The sequence below is a fragment of the Podarcis erhardii genome (genome assembly GCF_964252035.2).
Source record: "Podarcis erhardii genome assembly, chromosome: 12".
Lineage (NCBI taxonomy): Eukaryota > Metazoa > Chordata > Lepidosauria > Squamata > Lacertidae > Podarcis > Podarcis erhardii.
This window is the reverse complement of record NC_138513.1, coordinates 29,115,709-29,130,065: the sequence shown is the minus strand read 5'-3', so window position 1 is coordinate 29,130,065 and position 14,357 is coordinate 29,115,709. Positions and strand designations below refer to the sequence as shown.

Here is a 14,357-nt window from a genome sequence, read left to right as displayed (position 1 = left end):
TTTGGTTTTACTCTCATAGTTTCAACATTTGTGCTACTTGGTTCTGGGTTTTTATTTAGTCTTTTTTTATGCATATATGCACTCCAATCTGCCAGCTAGAGAGGCATTAGGGCAAAGAAGATGATTACTGCTGCTTGCCTTCTATAACAATTTTAAATGTTAACTATATTTAGAATGAAAGAATTATATGAGAACCAAACACACATTCCAAAGAAGACACATGAGCATCATCAAACTGCATCCCTTCCAGTATGTGTATTTGAGGCAGGGATGGCACGTGTGTGTGTGTGTGTGTGTGTGTGTGTGTGTGTGTGTGGAAACAGGAGCAGCAAAGTAGATTTAGATGTGAGAGTTGTGTCCCGCATGTTAAGCTCTCTGAAAGAAAACAGTATACGTTAATGATGGGAGTCTAGCAATTGGGGTGTAACAAATTGTGGGGCAAGCCCCTTGTTTGAGAGTGCCTGTACCTGGGAGGGAAAATGCTGCAAGGATGGCTATTTCAATAGCTTGGAACAGTTTGGTGTGTTCCAATAGATGAGTAAGGCTATTTCTTTGTTATGTCTGTTTGCCCACAACACATACTGAGTCACAGATACAGCCACAAAGTTTTCAAAATTGTAAAGTTCCTGAATGGAATTGACATGGGCTTGAATGACTTTTTCTTCAGTGTAGTAAATCTGAGAAAAATGTAAGCAGGTTGGGTTTCATCACTGAAACAAGTCCTCACTGATGTAATAAACAAATGCAGGTAGGAAATGTAGATGGATCACTGGTAGAGCTCTTGTGCAGATTGGTTGTGATGAGTGGCATGGTTTTTCTCTTGTATGGTTTGTCTAAGTGCTATAAGTTCCACATCAACTTCATCTGCAATTGCACTTCTTTATTATTTTGCTAAAAGTTTCCTCACTAGTTTTCCTGTGTTGTTTCATTATCCCCAGTAACTCTTGTATAGGTGATTTCATTTTCATTACATCTAACTTCACAGACTGCAGAGCTTGGGTGCCTGGCTCTAGCAGTGAATAATATTTGTTTATTATAACAAGACAAACAATAAAAGTTGTTGTCCATGTTGCTTGATCCTGCTGATTGCTTGCATTGGGAGCCAATGCTTATGTGATTTTCTGCAAACACACAGATATTTTTGTATATATATTTTTTTAGTCCACCATATTTCACATAGTACAGCTTCTGTTCATTTTCCTCTATAGCATTTGCATGTGGCTTTTTCAGTCTCTGTTCAACTGACACCTTTTTCCTGCTCGTGACAGAAAGGAAGTTAGAAGCCTCTTCATGAGAACCACTATGCCATCCAGTATGTGAGTACTTCTTGAAACTTAATTGAAGTCTTTGTACCTAGTACAAACTTTGTAATGAATGTGTCCTGCACCTCTCATACTACTGGCTGGGAAAATAAAATGCAATAATGACAATCAAAGGCGCCATAGCACTTAGTGTCTGTTTCCCAAGTAAAGGATTTTTGCAACCCATTTCCCAAGAGCCTTGATGGACACCTTTGGTTTCTATTCCTGGCTACTACCACCCCCATCTGTCCTTCAAAAAGCAGGGCTGTGTAACCACAAGGTTATATAGCCCAAAACCGAGATGGAGGGAAGTCAATCATTGTTATGTCATGAATTGATGTTGGTTTGTTTTGCGTTTGTCTTTTCTTGCTGTATGTATGTGCTGTTTTGTATTTTTTTCTTTTTTTTCTTTTTTTCTTTTTGACCGTTTGTATGTTTTTGGTTTATTTACTTTTTATGGTTTTGTTTTAAAAAGAACTCAATAAAAAGATTAAAAAAAAAAAAGCAGGGCTGTGTCCAGCAGCACTCCCAAGCTCCTCACCAGATCATAAAAAGCCACCAGAACTCCTTTGTTTATAATTGTGTTTTTAGGCCTTCCAAATCTTGTAACATTTGCAGAAGCGGCAGCATTAGATCAGAACAAGTAGCATTCATCTAAGCTGTCTGCTGGCCTGGGATGGCTCTCTTGCAGAAAAGTGCAGAGAATCCAAGCCTGGCAGCCACTGTCAATAGGAGTGGTTTCAGAGGTCATTCTAAACCTCTTGTTGACTAGCTGGATATGTGTGTATCGATGCACATGAAAATAAATAAATGCATTTAGAATTAGAGGGGGCTTGTGCTCCCTTGCCCCTCCGGTCCACCGCAAACACCACTGGTTACAAGAGTACATGGATCTCTTTGACAACAAGGCCACTGGGAAGGCAACCTCTCTGTTGTGTATGTGGCGCCAATCCAGCTGGGTACACACATAGGCCTGTCAGATAAGCAGCAGTCGTACTGGTCAACTGTGGGGCAGTAAAGGAACCAGAGGGGATAAAATCCAGGCCTTGCTCCACCTCCCAGATAAAAACAGAAGTACATTTTATCACAGTCTAGTGATGCAAGTGTTAAATGACTAAAATGTGGCAAATATAAAGGAAGCTGCTTATGCATCATGTTAATTTCTGGTTTTCAATGAAACTTCAGAATGTATTGACTTGTAAAATTTTGATGTGACAGTGAAACAAATTGAACCCACCTGCTGGGGGCAACAACCTACTGAGCTGAATGAATGAAAGCCGATCCTTTGTTCTTAATCTCTGAATTCTTTACTTTCTCCCCCCCTTGACCTCCCCCCTGCCCCCCCTGCAAACCGTTTGTGATCCATTTGAATTCAAAATCAAAATAACATAAAAGAAAATATACATACACATGGTTTTAACCAGCAGCACATCTATTTAGGATCTCAAGAGTGATGACATCCTTTCCCTCTCCTAGGGCCAAATTCTTCTCTCACTTGGACTGGCAAGGTTGTTTTGGTGTAAAAATGAGGGAAATTTATTGTCCCTGCTGTGGCAAAGAAAAATAAAATGGTCTCAATGAAAGAATGCTAGTGGTGAGTTAGGGGTATCCCCACAGAGTAAATTGTTTGTCAAAATCACACGATTCATTGTATTTGTCTCCAAGTTAGATCCCCCTACTGTGGGTTTATATTCTAGTGAGTCATCCTGGTGGGAGAGTGAACCTCAAAGGAAATGGTTGACTAAGTGGTTATTATATATTTTTAACTGTTCTTCATTAGGCAAAAGTGTGTTGATTTAATCTCCTTATCAACAGCCTCCTTTTATAGCTCCCAACATCCTAAACAGAAAAAAAATTGTCATGAAAGACCCAGTGCTATTGGGGGACAGTGCTCACCAGTAAGGAGCACTTTCACCTCTCTGTTTTTGTGCTACTCATGGCACTTTTATCAACATGTGAGTATTGGCACCTCGTTGTTGTTTTTTTGTAAAAAAAAAAAAAAGCACTGGAAATACTTACCCAATATTCTCCATGTATTTTTAAAGCCATCGAAGCTAGACTGGTCTGTACTAGATTTGAGCATGGTTTTATTTTGAGACTATTTGGTCAGCTGCTTGAGACACGGGCATAGCGGGAGGGCGCTGGGGGGGTGTAGCTCTGGGCGCATGATTTTGAGGCGGGCGTGAACCAGGTGCCCCCCCCACAGGCATCTGCATCCTGTCCTGTTTGCCACCGGCAGTCTCTGGGCCTGGCCGCGCTGCTGCATCCCCAGTCCCCTTGTTGAAAGGCTGCCCAGCCAATGTCAGAGGGTTTTGCCCACCAAGGCCGGCGTCGTCTGGCTAGGCTTCTCCCTGCGCAGGTGGGCAGACAGTGCAGCGTGGCCCTACTTTGCTGTGGTAGTGAGGGCTGGGCTGACACAGTGGGCTCTGTGAAACTTCTGCCCAGCGTGTGTGTCCCCGCAGCGGCAGCAACAAGGTCCGGCTGCTGCTATGGGTTCTGTTTGCCCTCCACAGCCCACCCACTCCTGCCCGGAGCACACGCCCTGAGCTCTGGCAAACGATGCAACACCACTGTTTTGAGAGCTATAAAGTGGGATATAAGTATTCTAAACAAAGAATGGTTTGCCTAGTACTAGATATTAAGCCATTAAAGCTCATGGCCACCACCCCATCCTTTGGCAATGAATTCCATATATTAATCACGATTTGGATGAATAAGTACTTCCTTCTGCCTGTCCCAAATTTCCTACCAAATGTCTTGTTTCATAGGCTGTCCCTTGCTTTTACCATACCCACTCTGTTAACTTCAGGCTCAACAGAAGAATCCAAAGTTAAATCTATGGAAAACTGTGGAAACTTGAACACTGTGGCACTTTTCCAAAAGGGAAGTCTACTTACGTTCTCGGTGCCCCTGCTACTGAGAGGGTCTTAAAAATGTGAGGATTGAAGTGTCTAGGTGCACCTGTACAGACACCATCCCTTTATGTCAGACATAACTAGCACTGGAAGCCTGCGCTGTACCAGAAATGTCATTGAATACACTTAAAGGAGAAACCAAAATTGCAGCTGAGTGCAGCTACAATGGATGATTATAATACAGAGCAAACTATTTCTAGCAACAAAGGCCCTGAGCATATTAACTCATTCAGTGAGTTGTATTGTGTATAATTCTTGCTTACACTTGCTGTCATGCGCCGTAGTTAAAATTTACACTCTTTTATTGGACATGAGAAGATATTTTTATTTATACCCTCTTTTGTTAGCCATTTGGCTTCATAATAATTAATCAAGCCACCAAAGCATTATCATAGTGGGGAGTGAGGAGGACTTATTTGCATTATTAAGATATTCTAACAGGGTATCTCAGTGCGTTAACAGCTCAGCTACAATATGGGCCTCTTGTTTTATGACAAGTTACAATTTTCTTGTAATGTTAGCTGAAGTTCATCTCAATAATTATGCTAAATTAAGGAGTCCTGCATATATAAAAATAAACATTAAAATGCATTAAATTGAAGTGAAGAATGTAATTTAATCCCTGTACAACCAAACGAAAGTCAGCACTAAGAGTGCCAGTGAGTCCTTGTTTCACCCTGTTAGGCCTTGATAAGACACACAACCCTCACTTTCTTAGGTGTCCTTTAAATACACACACACACACACACACACAGAGAGAGAGAGAGAGAGAGCGCAGTATTGGGTACTGCTTCATCATGGTGAGAACCCTCCATGCAGTAATATATATATGAATAACATAACCCCATGATATACCCTTCAGCTGCCCTGAATTTGCTGGCACCACCACAGAAACAATTAAGCCACCACAGCTTCTTCCTTTGCCATAGCTGCAATTTTACCCAAGGTCCTTTTAAGAGTAGTTTGGCTCCCATCTTCTGCCCCTGCCCATGGGTACGTTGTGAGGAGGAGATGCTGGAACTGCCTTTGCTCTCTCCCCTTCCCTCCGTCTCCTCTCCCCTTCATATTCAACCCCCATCCACAATTCCTCCCCATTCTGCTTTTTGCACCACAATGACACATGTTAGCCCCGTCCTTTGCTACACAGCTCCATTCACCCACCATTCAGCACATGCATTGCCCCCTAAGTAAACAGAGCCTAGAAATGTGTGACCAGGCAATAGAAAGAGGGCAATGGAGAGGAAGGCATATGGGGGCAAGGGAGAAGTCAGGCAGAGGTTTTCCCTGCATATTTTAGTCTTCTTCTTCTTGGAGAACCAATAAGAAATACTACCCCCGGCCCGCAAAAATAAAATAAAATCCCCACCACTCTTAAGCCATCCCTTCTTTCAGCCTGCCCCTTTTAAACACAATTCCTCCCATTTATCATTTCATTCATCCATCCATCATTTTGTAGGTCATTAAAAGTGGGGGGGCACCATTTACAATTAACTTTCTTTGGATAAATACCTTCCTATCATGATAACTGTGCCCACTTCTCCCCCCCCACACACACCTTTTTCCAGCCTATATTTCCTCTTTCTCCTAACCCTGTCACCAATTCTGATTCGCTTTCTTCTTTTCTCCTTTTCCAAAAATGTCCTTATCTCCCCCCCCCCGTTTTCAATCTTTTTCTCTTCCTTCCCCTCTCACTTCTTTCTCTTTCCCCTCCCTTTCTCCCCCCTTTCCTTCCTTCCTTCTTCCCTTCCTTTCCCCAGTCCTCCTTCCTTTTCTTCCTTTCTTCTTCATTTTCCCTTCCTTTCATCTTCACTTTCTTTTTCTCTCTCTGCCCCCTTTTCCCTTTTCATTCTTCTCTTCCCCTTTTTCTTCTTCTTTCTTTTTCTCTCTCCTTTCCTGATTCTTCCAAATTACAGCAACTATTTCTTGTTAAATTACATTTCATAGGCAGGGCAAAATATATCACTGTATAAAGAGCTAATTGGGAGATCTTATACCTTTCCCATGTTAGATCTCACCTCACACATATACGTCATATACAAATGTGGAAGAAGCTTCCTGAGGTAAAAAAAAACCCTTCCTGAGGTTGAAGGGTGTTTACAGTACATGTCTTCAGAAATCAACATCCTGTTGGGATGATATTACTTGCATGCATGTGTCCCATTGTGGTCCATGGAACAAGGAATCTGACTGTGCTTGAGTGTCCCCCACATTGCTGCACAAGTGTGTGATAGAAACCTTATATATCTGCATTTTTGTTTGCTGTGGAAGATGCATGGCAGATACCTGGGCCTGAACTGACCTTTTTGGGAAGGAGGTTTCCAGAATGTAGGCAAATATTGGTCCCATGAGATGAAGTTCAAGGCTTTATTCACAAATTAAAAATTAACAAATCACTGGGACTGAGTAGAATCCCCCAGAGAGTTCCTAAAGAATTCATTGGGGGAATTGTTGCTATCCTAACAAAAATATGCAACTTTTCTTTAAAATCAGCTTCCATACCAGAGGGCTGGAAAGTGGCCAATGTACTATTTTTTAAGCAATTGAGGTGGGTGGGTAAGCTCACTGTCTGTTTTGGTGAAAAACATAGTTCAAGATAAAAATATCAACCATATAGAAGAACCAGTCTTGCTGGAGAAGAATTAGCATAGTTTCTACAAAGGGGAGTCCTGTCTCAACAAACAATTTTTGCACCAGGAATTTTGGGATACACACAAAAAATGGCATAAAACTCTTGTTCTCTTGGCTATTTTTCTATAGCTGGAGTTGGAACAGTTTCAGGATATTTTCAAGGTACTACTAGACCATAAGCCTTAAAATGTTTGAGGTCCTAGATGTCTCAGTCTGTGGAAGGACCCTACAGATGCAGGATTCTTCCTCAGAGCAAGGCAAGTAAGAGCTTGTAGGCTTGCCTGTGTTACTGACCTTTTGCCATGACAAAAGTTCAAGGACAGGAGTGGAGGAGGTTGTGTGGGGGGCATCTTATTAGACTTGCGATGGCACTCTTCCCCTTTATTGTTCAGTCACGCAGTTCTGTTGTAAAGCATTGAGATGATCACTTCTAGGCTTTTGTATAGTTTGATATCTAATGGAGTTTGCTCAGTGAGCACGGGTAATCCACTGACGTTTCTTAAACCTGGAATGGAGATGTGTGAGACAAAGTACAGCTTTATAGTTAGTTTGTCAATGTGTTTGTCTCTGGTCAGAGAAACTAGCAAGTCAGCTGGCAAGAAGCAGCAGTAGCCCCTTTGAGGGTTCTGTTGCTTATAGGAAACTGATGCTGGTTTAGGATGATGTCCCTTCCTTAGGATTCATGAAAGGGTGGCGCGTTCTGTGGACTGTAGCAATACTTTCCAAGTACCTGCAGAGCAGGTTGCCATGGAATCATTTACGTCCAATCTTTTGTCCAAAACATGGATGATGCCAGCACTTTTATTTGGCATTCTATTTAGTAGGCATCTGGTCTTAGTATTGCTAAGTGCTCAAATTCACCAAGCCAGACATGTGTCCCCACAACATTCATTTAAGCCAGAAGTACAGAGGGGAGAAAAGAGGGTTTAATAGCAAAAAAAATACTGTTTCACAAAATGGAAATCTTCTGTTCGGATGCTTTAATATATGAACAGCAGATATGTGATTAAATATTCTAAAATTAGCCAGATTGTGTTTTCTACATCGCTACCTTCTACATATTTCTGTCCCCAAACCATAATTTATAACCACAGTGTCAGAAATCATAATTCAGAAGTAGCTTTATCCAGTTCATTTGACCAGTGTTTTTAAGAGGGGCTTCCTCAGTTAAGTAGTCACTCGGCTGCAAATTGTCCTGAATTACACCTTTGGATAATTAGGTCTAGGCAGAAAGTGGTCATATTCATTTTGCTTTTAAACCAGTTCTGTTACTGCTTTAAGACATCTTTTGTCCATTTGCTTACTTTCAATATTTCCATCCTGCTCTCAGTACAAACAGCATAATCAAAAATTAAAATAATATAGCAAACTTAATACATTTGTAAATTAAACTAAATCTGCATTACAAATACAATGTTGATAAAAAATGCAAGGGCATTTTTTAAAAGGGAAGCCTAATGGAAAATGTGTGCCTTAGCTACTTGTCAAAGGGCAAGTGGTAGTGGAGTCTGGCAAACATCCTTTGGCAGAATGTTCCATTGCCTTGGTTCCACTGCAGAAAATAAACTGGATTCAGCACTACCAACTAACCCCTTTCATTTATCCAAAGTTGCTTACCTTCTCAGATTGGAGTAGCCCATGAGCATCAAGTACAGGCAGATGAGTTTAATAATAGCTATGCTCAAGACTCCACAAGACTTTCAAATAAACAAAATTAATGCAACCATTTTGAGTGCATTTTGATCTGACCAGTAGTTAGCTTTTTCAGTGATTTTGGCATACTGACTGGCTTTTGCAAATGCTCCAAACTGAACTCACAATATCCAAGAAAGTCTTTTCAAAATGATTTAAGTCAAGTATGCTGAGTCATAGTTAGTGCTGTACAATTATACCTCAATCCATTTGGATATTCATTTGCAATTTCATCTAGTAATTTATGTTCTGCTGCAGTTGGTTTATTTTGCCCAAATCTTTGTTCTGTTTCTTAATTCGCTGATGTGGAAATATACTTCTTTTTTATGTAACACATAATAGACACACATATATTAGCTATCAACAGATATCTGCAAATCAATTACCTCCCTTGCGTGTTTCTTTCAAAGTTAATGAAAGTGAATGACTCATCACAAAGCCATCCATGGCTGCAAACCATACTATATCTACTCAGAAGTAAGTTCCACTGAATTCAGTTTGTCATGCTACCAGCCAAGGGGCTAGGACTGCAGCTACTTTCACTACTTGATTTCACAATTCATTATAGAATTGTCATCCTATCCCATTTACCCCAGTCAGCAATTGGGGAAGGATGGTCTGATTATAACTCAAGATTAAAAAACACACCCTTTAGGTGGTCAAAATGCGGAGTCAAATCCAGGTGGTTCTCCCCACATTGACAAAGAAGAGCACTTTAAGAGGACTTTAAATAACTTTTTGAAAAGAAAAGTGAGAGATGTAGTCCATTAGTTTTTTAAATTCACAATAAGATGCAGATTAAGGTTAAATTCTAATCAACACCTCTGGGAGTAAGCACCACTGAATTCAGTGGGGTTTACTTCTGTGGATATAGATGTGGTTAGGCTTGCAGTCTTAGTGCACATAAGCTGCCTTTGGCAGCAAAAAACTTCAGAAAATATAGATGGGAAGAGGCATCCATAAATGAATATATAAATAACATATATTGCAAAGCAATTTATATGGCAAAGCAATCTATGTATGTATACAATAATGTACGGTATGTATGTTAAAAACAACAGTGTATGTTGTAGAGCAGGCTTCCTCAACCTTGGCCCTCCAGATGTTTTGAGACTACAATTCCCATCATCCCTGACCCACTGGTCCTGCTAGCTAGGGATCATGGGAATTGTAGGCCAAAAACATATGGAGGGCCGAGGTTGAGGATGCCTGTTGTAGAGAACCAAAGGAAATCATTTTCACAGCAAGATACCATGCTGCAATGGGACTGTTTGAAGGAGGCAGTGGTAAAACCACTCCTTAAGAAACCTTCCCTGGATTTGGAAAACTAACTATCTACTGGCCAGTTGCTAATCTCCCTTTCATGAGCAAGGTTCTGAAATGACCAGATCCAGACACTTTTGGAAGAAACTGATTTTCTGGATCCATTTCAATCAGGGTTTTGGCCCAGTTTTGGCACAGAAACTGCTTTGGTCGCCCTGTATGATGACCTAAGCTGGTGCAACAAGTAAGCTTGTCTGCTAGACAGAGTGGTTCTGTTCATGTGGGAAGCCAGTCATCTTGTAGTGAACAGCATTGCAATGAAGCCAGTCTTATTGTACTCTGCAAACACAACAAACTGAAAGAAAGTCAGGGCAAGGTAACACTGGCTGTGCTATTTTTATTGCTACAATCTGTTCCCTAAGTCGATGCATCATATTATGCCAACATGTTAGAAGTGACCAATACACTGTACTTGGTCATCTTAAATCCCCCTATTTTTCACATCTGGTTAATTCCAATTACTTGGCATAGGTATGGGGAAATGTGACCCTCAAATGTTAGTGGACTCCATCCCCCATCAGCCCAGCCAGCATGGTCAATGGCCAGAAATAATGGAACTAGTAATGCAATAGTTAGAAGGCTCTTGGGGTTTGACATCCCTGGTTTAACATAATGTCCTTTAAGGGTCGCACTGATTTAAGAGCAATTTCATATATCACTTGAACATCATACAATTGCTGATTAGGCAATTATAAGCAAAACTGACATTAAATAGTTAAACATTAAAAGGACAAATTCTAAATCATCTGATGAAAAGAATCCAGCTTTATTCATAGTAATGACTCACATTTATTCCAATCAGTTTTGATTCTAATAGTAAACAATTAGTACCACCTACGCTAAATAAAATTTCTAATCGACAGGTAGTAATGGCAAAACACATTCTGCAGCCAAAAACTATTTTGGATTAGCCTATGGGGAATTTTTTTTAGAAAGAAAATCCAGAAAGGAAACTTCAGCAGGCCAGCTGGCTAATGCTTGGGATAATAACCCTGCATTTCTTTGAAGAAATAATAAGAGAGAATGATCAACAGCAATAAAACAAAGCTTCCCATGATACGATGTACTATGGATAAATTCATGTGCATTTATAACAGTCATTTCTAGCAAGCAAATGCCAGCAGCATTCAATAGCATATAAATACACATTTTTCAACGACTGTTGTTTCATTCCATTACCTTTCTATTTGTTTCAATGGAGTTGTTACTTACTAACACCACTTGAAGTAGAATCGGAATTGCGTAAGTTCAGTACAGTCATTTCCCTACCCAAATGTTAAAAAAGCAAAACCTTTTTTTTCTCTTGCTGCACCCCACAGAACCATTTCTCGCTGTTAATCCTTTTTATGCATTTCCAAAGGTTTAAGCATTTCTATGTTAATCTACAACAGATGAGAAGGGAGAACAGCTTCCGTTTGTTTTGGTCTTTGAGGATCACTTCTGATAATTGGCAAACCCAAATATCATGTAAGCATTACTATGGAAGTTCCTGGTAGGAGTTACTATTTAGCCTGGTGGAGAGTTGTGGGGGCCTCAAAATCTTGCGCACCATTTTGTGACATTTTGGTGGGTGTAATAAAGCTGTGCCACTTCCAAAATTACTGCTACTATTTCTATATATTTTGGAATCAGGGTACCTGAAGGATTGCATCCTCGAGTATGAATCTTATCAGAGCATTATGGTAATTAACAGACTGTTCTGTGTGCCCCGAAATTAGTTAACTAAGCCAAGAGGTGTTGAATGCCTACTGATTTTAAATGGCTTTAGTGAATTCCACTTGGTTCTTATGGCTGTTCTGTCTTCCAATCCTATGTTGTTTTGTTGCAGATTTTTCATAATGATGGTCTTTGTGTTTTCATTGGATTAAGATGTTTTAATATTTGTATTGCATTTGTATTTTAACCTCTGGCTTGCAGATTGGATATGGCTTATATTCTAATACCATTTGACCCACAGTGTTCATTGGTCTGGGTTGATGTAGACCTGTTTCTCTCTCTCTCTCTCTCTCTCTCTCTCTCTCTGTGTGTGTGTGTGTGTGTGTGTGTGTGTGTGTGTGTTTGTGTGTGTGTATGCACATGCATACATGCATATGTGAGTGGGTGAATGAAAGAGAGAAAAGTAGGCAAAGTATTTGCAGAGTCATAAGGAAAGGACTGGAGCTTGCACATGGCCTCCAGGAGAGAGTGGTTTGCTATGCCTCGACTCTCGTACATAGGGACAAACGACTTGAAACACTTGGTGCTATATATATTGAATAAATTTGCTGATTTTTCCCTACTTACCAAAACCTACAAAAGTGGCATGGGAATCAATATGGTTTACATAAAAGATGCAGAGTGTAAATTTAAGTTTTTTGAGATGACTTAAGTTTTTTGAGATGACTTCTAGCAAATTCCGGTATGTAGGGGAAAGTCTGAGATTGATATATGTGAAAGGTTGCTTTCTATATGTGGTTCTGCCATCTATCAGTAATTGCCAGGCAAAAGATAACCCACATTTTGTAATTATCTAGTCCCTGTTAGCTGGGAGGAAGGCAATTGAAATGAAACTATATTTAAGTTGTCTTCACTGTGTGTAGGATTTTCATCTTGTCCCACACTGCACACTACTAATTTATGCTCTGTATTTCAAATGGCTGTATATCAAGAAATGAAATATGTAAATAATACTTGGAAGGGAACAAAGCAAATAAGAGAAGTCAAACTTACTTTGTTCCTTAAAAGAAAAAGAGCTATTAAATTGGAATTTCCTTCTCTTTCTGCCTGTGAATTCACAGGGTAACATTGAAGCTAGACTTTGTTGCCCAGCAGATGGCAATGTTGCTACACAAAAACCATCGCAGATTTATAACTGAGAAATTGTACCAAAACTTTACAATTGTACCAAAACTTTACAACTTTACAAGTGTGTATCTGAAGAAGTGTGCATGCACATGAAAGCTTATACCAAGAACTAACTTAGTTGGTCTTTAAGGTGCTATGGGAAGGATTTTTTTTATTTTGTTTTTACAAGTGGGTGCACTGTAAAAAAGAGAGAGAGAGCGCATGTTTGTTAGCTTAAAAAACAACTCGCTCCTTGATCTCTTGGATTGCACTGCAAATGCTATTGGCCTAGCATTTCTCAAACGATGCATAAAGAAGTAAATATTCATGAAAATAACCAATATGAATAAGTTTTACCTGCTCTTGCAAGACACCTGGCTATCCAGGATCACTTTCCTCCAAAGAACAATATCTCAACTATATTTGATGAGAGGCCTGACCCTTTTCCTTAGCACCACTTTGGAGAATTTTATTCTAATTAATTTTACTTGCTGTTCAGATAAGGTTGCTAAGAGCAAAGGAGCTGCTGTATATTTAGTCAGAGCATTAATCCATCTAGCTCAGTGTTTGGAGATAGGCAAGGACTCACCAGAGTATCAGCCTGGAGCCTTCCCAGTCCTACCTTGGACATGCTAGGGCACTGAACCAGGGAACTTTTGCATGGAAGACACATGTTCTAGAAATGAGCCCTTGTCCTTCCCTAAAATAAAAGCCCCCTTTCCATTTTATCTTCTGACCTTGCTCCTCTCTGTCTGACACATGAAGAAACGAGAGGGAAGTCTCCTGTTTTATCTCCATGCCAGAAAACGTTACCTCAGGCTGCTGTACAGGACCCAGTAAAACTGGTGACTGGCCACTTCACCAACCAAATATGAACAAAAACAGCCAAAAGGGAATGTGCCAAATACTACATGTGTGCTTTCTTCTGATTGAGGGAGACTGATGTGATTTGCATGCATGCATGCTAGAGAATATGTTTAAATGTCCTTTCAAAGTTTTAAAAAAAGTCTCTTATATGAAATAATTAGTTGTAATAATATTAGAAACATATTTTATTCCTTTTTTATTTTAAACAGTCTGGAAACTAAAACACACAAAAAGGAAAAGCAGTAACTTTAGTTGGAAATAAAAACCAAAGCTTAACATCTTAGATTGGTGATGAGAATATTTAACCTAATATCTTTTAAAACAAAATAAAAAAATTCCTTCCAGTAGCACCTTAAAGACCAACTAAAGTCTTTCAGACTTTTGATCTCCCACCAGCATTCTGAAATAGTACAGTTTCAGGATGTCTACTATAAAATGTCCTAAAATGGTCTGATAGTGTGTTTCAAGAGAGGAGGAGCATTTTTTCTCACTGCCTCTTAAAAAATAGACTAGTTGAACCCAGGGCATTGCTAGGAACATTAAGGATTCTCTGGGCACTAGGACATGCCATATGGATGTACATGAAACTTGTGCATACTAATTTATAAGTACATATGCCTCTGGGCAAATTACCGTAAAATGGTGGGTGACTCGTGTCTCACCAGCATTGCACTTTGCAGTGCACCTGTGTGTCTTGTAAGTACAGTTTTTTAAAAAAATGAAAGAAAAGGGAGGGCTGGCACCAAAGACCCAGAGCTTAAACTCCATGATCCTTCTCCTACAATGCCCTTCACTGAACCACCGTCAT

The 14,357-nt window shown here is 39.9% G+C and overlaps 1 protein-coding gene across 1 annotated transcript in view; it reads left to right on the top strand.

Moving 5' to 3' along the window:
- Window positions 1-1,212: 1,212 nt before the first annotated feature.
- The window catches only part of CDCA7L (cell division cycle associated 7 like), a 52,437-nt gene continuing 39,292 nt past the window's right edge, over window positions 1,213-14,357 (top strand). Inside the window, exon 1 of the mRNA XM_081882247.1 lies at window positions 1,213-1,316. The gene's annotated coding sequence lies outside the window, so the exon portion shown is untranslated. The remainder of the gene's footprint in view (window positions 1,317-14,357) is intronic.